The sequence below is a fragment of the Lipotes vexillifer genome, unplaced genomic scaffold (genome assembly GCF_000442215.2).
Source record: "Lipotes vexillifer unplaced genomic scaffold, Lipotes_vexillifer_v1.1 scaffold1524, whole genome shotgun sequence".
Taxonomy (NCBI): Eukaryota; Metazoa; Chordata; class Mammalia; order Artiodactyla; family Lipotidae; genus Lipotes; species Lipotes vexillifer.
Window position 1 is genome coordinate 200,756 of NW_006773476.1, and position 9,557 is coordinate 210,312.

Below are 9,557 nucleotides of genomic sequence, written 5' to 3' on the forward strand. Positions count from 1 at the left end.
AAAAAAAAAAGCAAAACACTCAGTTACAGCAGCTATAGGAAACTAACTCACGTTGTTTTTATTTCTTTTTGGTTAGACGCTGACTAAATGTTGAGGATTTCTTTTTTTTGTTTTTTTTGTTTTTTTTTTTTGCGGTACGCGGGCCTCTCACTGTTGTGGCCTCTCCCGTTGCGGAGCACAGGCTCCAGACGTGCAGGCTCTGGATGCGCAGGCTCAGCGGCCATGGCTCACGGGCCCAGCCGCTCCGCAGCATGTGGGATCTTCCCGGACCGGGGCACGAACCCGCGTCCCCTGCATCGGCAGGCGGACTCTCAACCATTGCACCCCCGGGGAAGCCCGAGGATTTCTTTTAATTTCTCTAGTTACGTTCCTCTTTGGACAAGTGAGTATAATTTAACCAACTGGCTTTCATCTAACATATACATCTGTCAAGCAACTGGGACTGCTAACATATTACCAGTGCATGTTAGCCAAGTGATACCTATTTAAAATAGGACTGAAATTACTTTTATAGCATAACAAGTTAATTTTAAAATTTACGACTGTTTTAAAGCACAGAAAACCTTTTATTCTAAGAGGGAAAGATTTAAAAATTCCTGGGGAGGGGCTTCCCTTGTGTTGCAGTGGTTAAGAATCTGCCTGCCAAGGCAGGGGAAACGGGTTTGAGCCCTGGTCCGGGAAGATCCCACATGCCACAGAGCAACTAAGCCCGAGCACCACAACTACTGAGCCTGCGCTCTAGAGCCTGTGAGCCACAACTACTGAAGCCAGCGTGCCTAGAGCCCGTGCTCCGCAACAAGAGAAGCCACCGCAATGAGAAACCCATGCATCGCAACGAAGTGTAGCCCCTCCTTGCCACAACTAGAGAAAGCCCACGTGCAGCAATGAAGACCCAATGCAGCCAAAAATAAAATAAATTTTTAAAAAAGTTAAAAAAAAAATAAAAGGCGGCTTAATAAGCTTCAATGAAAAAAATAAAACATACATATACCTGTACATATACATACACACAGTATACGTGTGTGTGTGTGTATTTATTTATCCTAGTCAGCTGGGTAAAGATAGCCATGGGCATGTGCCAAGGAGAGGAGACTGACTGCTTCTCTAGCAATAATGTGGGAATATGGGGAGTTGGAGGGGAGAAAAAAACACACAGAAAACCCACTTACCTGGTATCTGCACACAATATAAAAGTTTCTATTTCCCTCAGGTTTTTATTATTAAAGTTGTCAAATATATAGAACAAAGGTTATTTTAAATGGGAAAAGGATATAAAGTAGGATGTACATCTGACTGCAACTGTGTGAAAATATATACTCATGGACAAACCTGGAGGTAATTTTTAATATATGGGTAAAATATGTTAGTTAAGGTGACAGGATTATAGGTGACCTTTTTCTCCAAAATGTCTTTAATAATATTTTTACTTAAAGTTTCTGCAGTTAGCACCACTGGCCTGGGTCAGGAGCCTGGTCATGGGGAAGGCAGCCGAGAGCAAAGAGGTGGATGGGCTAGTTGCCCCCTCATCCTCCTCCACCAGGGTTCTGCAGTCACCAAAGCAGAGGGAGACAGGATGGAGTTGTGTCTCCACTTGCACCACTGACAGGCTGCCCAGCCACCCTGTGGAGCTCAGCATTGAGACCCAAGCCACCTCTGCAGGTGTGTTTGGTGAGTTGCAGGCTCCTGGGCTGCAGCCCCTGCACTCAGCGTGACTGCGGCTGCCAGGGCATCCTGGAGAAGAGCAGGTTTGGCACTGAATTTCATCAGTTTTTGATAGAAAGAGCAAAACTTGGACATTTTTGAGGAGTTTTATGGATTACTGCAACATGTTCATAAGATACCTAATGTTGACATTTTATTAGGCTATACAGACACGCAGGGATACTTACTATCTATAAATAAAGATGATAATTATCACATAGCTGCTTCAACAACCAACCTGCTGCTTAAGATTTTTACACAGAAAAAAAGGAAGAAGCAAACAATGTCTTTGGTACAGACATGCTAATGAAGAAGGCAAATGTTTTAACCAATGTTCAATGTCAACCATAGAAAAATGCCAGATCTAGTAACTGGTATGCACCAAGACTTCAGATGTGTGTCTTCTATTACAGATGTTGACACTCCCCCAGAAACACACCATAGGATTAGTTCGTCTTTACAAACACAACACTGAACATTCCCTAGGGACTCTATAGCTGGGATGGTTTCATTCTAACGGAGACACTACATGGCTCAGAGAAGGTCCCAGGGATCTTCTGTGTGTGTGTGTGTGTGTGTGTGTGTGTGTGTGTGTGTGTGTGTGCTATTTTTGTTTATTTAATTTTTGGCCATGCTGTGTGGCATGTGGGATCATAGTTCCCTGACCAGGGATTGAACCTGCATTGGAAGCACAGAGTCTTAACCGCTGGACTGCCAAGGAAGTCCCTTCCTCCCCCCACCCACCCCCCGCCAGGGAGCTTTATATCCTGGCTTATTCCAGGAGGTCTGGCTCGCAGCACAGGACTATATTGGCTGTTAATGATGACGTTTTAGATGTTAATGGTATAGAAATTTCAGGGAAGAGTTTTGATCAAGTAACAGGATGACTGCAAACAGCTACAACCTCATCATAATAGAAGGCAAGTAAACAGGAGAATACCGTTAGGAACAGTAGGACTTCTGGCAGCTCTAGCCAATCTACTGATAATAGCTTTCTTGGCTATCCACAGCAGATTGAGCCAAAGGATGGAGATGACATTATTACTGAAGACAGCGGTGTGCCACACTAGATTCCTAAAGCTGTTCCTACTATCAAAAGACTGGAAATGGTTAACCCAAATAGAACAAACTCAGTTTTGAGTCTGGAAAGAATAGTTTTATCCCGTCTAATTTAATGAGTTTAGCACCCCTAGCAAATGGTACAAACAGAATTTGAAACACATGTTCCAGATCAAAAACTCTTAGAAGACGGAACAATCATAACATCATGAAACCATCGTTTGAATGTTTTCTGAGTGAGGATGTCACAGGACTTGCAAATTTGGGTAGTTTAAGATCTTTCAAACCTCCCAGCCAATGACCTGGAACAGGCATGAGAACAATAATGTTGTAAGTTTAAAATGTTCTTAAAATAAATAGAAACAGAAAATAGATTAGTGGTTGCTTACAGCTGGGAGAGGAGGGGAATGGGGAATAACTGCAAGTGGTTACTGACTGGGTTTCTTTTTGGAGTAATGAAAATATTCTAAATTGGATTGTAATGGTGGTTGTACAACTCTGAATATACGAAAATCACTGAACTGTACACCTTAAAATTAATTTTATGGTATGTGAATTATATCTCAATAAAGCTGTTTAAATGCTTTTCAAATAGTAGTTTGGTAATTGTTAGTACAAACTTTGGTGGATCAGAGGTGATTTTAAGTCTAAAACAAAGGGAGCTCTGCTAATCAAATTATATGCTTTTGATATGGAAAACTAGATGCTACAGTACATTTTCAGAACTATGTGAGAGGACTAAATTATTTCTGTTTGAAGTGGTTAAATATTTAACCTGTTACAAAGATTCCAGTTAGTTTTTCCTTTAACCACATTCTTTAAATTTTAATGTGAAGTCTGATTCTCTTTTGGTACTCTGAGGACCTCAGTTCTTGTGTACCCAGTATTTTATTTCTTAATGTTGTTCTTTTGTCGCTAATTGTTACAAATCATTTTCCGAAACGCATTAGTTTCTAACTTCTAAGAAATCAAACCAATTGGCTGTTCTTAGGAGTTTCTTTCCACATTATGAAGCACTGAAGCTATGTTCCTAAATTATGAAATTCTGTGACAGTTTTTCACATTGATGTTTGTCCAGCCTATAGATTATATATTTATAAAATAATTCCAAATAGGTATAATTTATGTTTTAAAATGCAGTTAATTTCATTGACTCTGGTAATATAGAAGACACTCTCCTTTAATTCTTATCCTCATTCCTAATCTCATTGGAAAGCATTCCTTTTGTTTTGGGTGTGTATCTACATATATGTTGGTAGGCTTTTGAACTTTTTTAATGTACATATGGTCCCCAACTTACAGTGGTTTGACTTATGATTTTTCCAGTTTATAATGGTGCGAAAATGATACACATTCAGTAGAAACCTTAGTTTGAATTTTGATCTTTTCCTGGGCTAGCACAGTTTAATACTCTGTAGTGATGCTGGGCAGCATGGCGAGCCACAGCTCCCAGTCAGCTCAGATCACGAGTGTCAATAACTGATATACTCATAACTTTTCTGTACCCTACAACCATTCCATTTTCACTTTCAGTACAGTATCTGATAAATTACATGAGACATTCCACACTTTATTATAAAATAGGCTTTGCGTTACATGACTTTGCCCAACTGTAAGCTAATGTAAGTGTTCTGAGCACATTTAAAGTAGGCTAGGCTAAGCTATGTTGTTTGGTAGGTTAGGTGTATTAAATGAATCTTCAGCTTATGATACTTTCAACTTAGGATGGTTTTATTGGGATGTAACCTCACTGTAAGTTGAGGAAGATCTGTATTCAAGTAGTGCAAATTGTTTTGGATATAAAATGCACTTAGATTAAAAGGTTTTTACACACAGGACAAACCTGTGCACTTTTTTGTGCAAAGATTTTGGATTTTCTTCAGTGGGATTATTCTGGGAACACTGCCTACACTTTAAGAGAAAGCTGTGGTATTTACCACTGACAAGTAAAGTTTATCTATATTATTTTCATTAGGCTATTTACTTCCCACACATCCACTTAGAACAAGTAAGTGTGAGGCTGCGAACTTTCATTCTTTACCTGATTTCTTTGGCATTTATCATTGTACAATGTGCATAAGCACTACAGTATGCATGTACATAGAAATTAAGAATATTATGAAGTTCCCTGTGATTTATAGATAATTCCCCCCAAAATTATTAAATCATCTTATAATAGAGCTAGTATGGATGCCTTTGTAACAGTTGTGTGCTATTAAAACAATGAAGGATCAAATGATTCCCTTTTAAAGGACAGCTTCTCTAAATGGTTAAAAAAATATGAAGAAATAAATTCTGGATTAATTGAAAAAAAAAAAAACCCTCTAATGTTAAAGCAATAGAAAAAAAAAATCCCATGCAGGGAAATATTTTTGTGAGATTTAATATCAGAACACTACTCAGAAATGTATTTAAGTATTAAGCTTTCTAATAAAAATCTTACTTGAAATGAAAATTAACAGTAATTTCTTAAAGTGACTACTATTTGGTAGTCAATTATTACAGTGTAAGTAATTTAAAAAAACAATCTATCCCATAATATCATAAGTTTCAGTTATCACAGCACCTTAGAACAAAATAAGCAAGCAGTTTTATATGTGTACAAGACACTGAAGAAAGTAATTTTGAAGATTAATATAAATTTAATTATTTAAGATGGTATACTAGGGAACTATCTCTGATGACTGAAAGTTAACAATTACAAATACTTATTAAATCTTTTTAAGTCAAAGTAGCACCTGAATAACAAATCACTGTTCTTAACAAATAAGCAGTGAAACCTCTAGTCTTTTTCTATTGAGCTCATAGATCTCTACAACCTGTCTGTGTTTCACCCTTATGGTCTCTGGAAGAAATTCATTCAGTCACTATAGACTCATTTAATGAACTAAAAATACTTATCACCCCTGCAACCAAGGGCTTTGCTAATTTCTCATCATGAAAAAGCATTTCTTAAGTAACTATATTGACGTGGCACATTAAAAGGGAATTAAATGATTGTTATGGGTTGAACTGTGCCCCCTCAAAACTATGTTGAAGTCCGCCACTGGTTAGGAATGTGACCTTATTTGGATATAGGGTCCTTGCAGATATAATCAAGTTCAGACAAGGTCATTAGAATGCCCTCATCCAATATGACTGATATTCTTGTAGGAAAAGGAGAAGAAACACAGGGAAGATGGCCATGTGAAGACAGAGGCAGAGACTGCAGTGATGATGTACTGACGAACCAAGGAACACCAAGGATCAGTGGCAACACCAGAAGCTAAGAGAAAGCCATGGAACAGGTTCTCCCCAGCACCTTCAGAGACAGCATGGCCCTGCCAACACCTTGATTTTGGATGTTTAGCTACCAGAACTGTGAGAAAATTAATTTCTGATTTTTTTCTTTTTTTGGCTGTGCCGTGCGGCATGTGGGATCTTAGTTCCCTGACCAGGCATCAAACCCGGGCCTCCTGCAGTGGAAGCATGGTTTTAACCACTGGACCACCAGGGAAGTCCCTGAATTTCTGTTGTTTTAAGTCACTCAGTTTGCGGTACTTTATTATGGCAGCCCTAAGAAACTAATATTGGGCTGGCCAAAATGTTCATTTGGGTTTTTCCGTAAGAGCATACAGAAAAACCTGAAAGAACTTTTTGGCCAACCCAATACAATGATGTTAAAAATATGACAAAAATTAAGCAAACAATATAACCCTATTAGCTCCCACTGCAGTACTACCATGCTAACTAAAACACATTATGTAATTAAATAAGGGCATCTGTTGAAAACTCAGAAAACATGTTTTTAGAATCTCATCTATGACATCTTTCCTGATTCCTCCATTCAAAACCCTAGTAGAATGACTACTCTTTGTGCCCTCACTATATCCTCTAAATAATTTGCTGAGGGGGCTTCCCTGGTGGTCCAGTGGTTAAGACTCCATGCTTCCACTGCAGGGGGCACAGGTTCAATCCCTGGTCGGGGAACTAAGATCCCGCATGCTGCACAGCGCGGAAAGAGAGAGAAAGAGAGAGAGAGAGAGGGTAAAAGAAAGAAAGGGAGAAAGGAAGAGAGAAAGAAAGAGAGAGAGAGAAAGAAAGAAAGAAAGAAAGAAAGAAAGAAAGGGAAAGAAAGAGAGAGAGAGAAAAAGGAAGAAAGAAAGAAAGGAAGAAAAATAGCTGAGGAGCCAAGCTGTACTAGAACAAGACTGAATAATTTCTGCATGTGTGTATGTTTGTAGGTATACCTATATGTACGTTGTTTGAAGGAAGGTCCTTTATAGCAAGGGCTCTGTCTTATCACATTTGTATTCCCAATGCCTAAAGCAATGCGTGACACACAGTAGTGCTTCATCAACATTGGGCAAAAGAATGAATGTTGGAGCACCTCTATTAGGTCACTGCTGTCACTATCCCACATCCCACCCACCACCTCCACTGGACTCTTGAGATCACTGTGAGGACTAAAAATTGGTAATATGCCATTGTGCCCAGGAAATGTGACCGAACTAGGAAATATACGCATACCAAGCAAACAGTACAACTCAGTGATAAACACCTATACTAAAATCACATTTCAAAAATATAAGATTTATAAAACTTTTCATAGTAACATCATAAAAATCTTATATGTGCTAACCCAAAACACCATCATAATTTAAAATTCATCTTAATATTCTCTCTTTGCTCATTATACGTAGAAATATTGTAAGATTTTTCTCATCAGTTGCTTTTTTCCCCTATAGAGGATCCAGCATAGAGATCTTGTCAAACAAGCAACATTCTCCTTGACCCAGTGCAGTGGAGGTCAATCCCTCTTTTTTTTTTTTTTTTTTTTTAAGATTTACCTATTATTTTTTAAATTTATTTTTGGCTGTGTTGGGTCTTAGTTGTGGCACGTGGGACCTTTCATTGCAGTGCACGGTCTCTTTGTTGCGGTGCATGGCTTTCTCTAGTTGTGGCGTGCGGGTTTTCTTTTCTCTAGTTGTGGCACACAGGCTCCAGGGCGCGTGGGCTCTGTAGTTGTAGCATGGGGGTTCCAGAACACATGGGCTCTGTAGCTTGCGGCACGCAGGCTCTCTAGTTGAGGTGTGCGAGCTCAGTAGTTGTGGCGTGGCGGGCTTAGTTGCTCTGTGGCATGTGGGATCTTAGTTCCCTGACTAGGGATCAAACCCACGTCCCATGCATTGGAGGGCAGATTCTTTATCACTGGACCACCAAGGAAGTCCCTCAATCCCCCTTTTAATGATCTTAAAGTGTTAGCTCCCTGCTTAGAAATAGCATTTTGATTTACAAAGCTGTAGTATCTAAGAAATGTATCTACGTAGATGTGACATAGTATAAAAAAGCTGTATTTTAAAAATGACATGCCCTTGGGCTTCCCTGGTGGTGCAGTGGTTGAGAGTCTGCCTGCCAATGCAGGGGACACGGGTTCGTGCCCCAGTCCGGGAAGATCCCCCGTGCTGTGGAGCGACTAGGCCTGTGAGCCACGGCCACTGAGAACGGGAGAGGCCACAACAGTGAGAGGCCCGCGTACTGCAAAAAAAAAAAAAAAAAAGACATGCCCTAAACAAAAAGGGTATATACATATACATATATGTGTGTACATATATGATTTTTTAAATTCAGCTTTTATACTATGATACATTTACATAAAAATTCAACTTTTAGGACTTCCCTGGTGGTGCAGTGGTTAAGAATCCGCCTGCCAATGCAGGGGACACGGGTTCGATCCCTGGTCCGAGAAGATGCCACATGCTGCAGAGCAACTAAGCCCGTGCGCCACAACTCCTGAGCCTGAGCTCTAGAGCCCACGAGCCACGACTACTGAAGCACGTGCGCCTAGAGCCTGTGCTCCTCAACAAGAGAAGCCATCGCAATAAGAAGCCCGTGCACAGCAACAAAGACCCAATGCAGCCAAAATAAATAAATAAATAAAATTAAAAATTCAACTTTTAGTCAAATTGTTCATTTATACTACTAGGTTCTTCAAACTACGGAGCACATTTCCATTTAACCTTAAGTTAAATGGTCAATAAAACATTTTTGAGGTTAATTACATTCAATCAAATCAAAAGTTCTCTCCCTAAAATTAAGCACTAGAGCCATTCAAATAACTGAATGGCATTAATGAGTACTTAGCCCATAAGCTCAGTCAATAACATCAACTTATTAATACTGCTGCCTACAATATATGCTTGATCATGAAGCCTACTTCTGTAAACACCTGAAAGGCCATACTGAGAATCCACAAAGGGAGTATCAATTACATGTTCTATACTTAAATTAGAAAGTCATAGTAATACTTAAATTTGAGCCCAGACCTCCAATATCTGCCAAATTATTTATAATAATTAACTCCACAGGTACAGTTCTCTCAGAATGGACCCACAGTAAGGTATTCCCTCATCTTTTTCTTCGTTTTTTTTCTCTCTCATCTTTTTCGACAAATTGAGGGAATGTGTTCCCCAAAAGAATGTTTTGCATGAAGAATACACGGATTTGGGCTCAAGAATTCACTCAAGATAATAAAAAGGTTCAAGATCACTAGTATCTCCTCCTCCATTTTACTGAAAACTGTTCTGAACTTAAAGACAATTTACAGTGCTCGTTAATCAAGTCTTTGATTCAAAAACAAACCATCTATATAACCCAAACTGTAGATCCATAACACAGATTAATACTATTTATGCCTATTCAGAGTCTAGATTAAAACCTTTGCTAAAATCAGAACAGGCAGAAAAACAAAATCTCATGATGGATATCAACCCAATATTTAATACAAATAACTGTTTTCCTTTTTAAAAGAGAGGGGA

The 9,557-nt window shown here is 39.1% G+C and overlaps 1 pseudogene; it reads left to right on the forward strand.

Moving 5' to 3' along the window:
- The first annotated feature begins 1,319 nt into the window (after positions 1-1,319).
- Positions 1,320-2,972, forward strand: LOC103086418 (partitioning defective 6 homolog beta-like; annotated as a pseudogene).
- Positions 2,973-9,557: the final 6,585 nt, after the last annotated feature.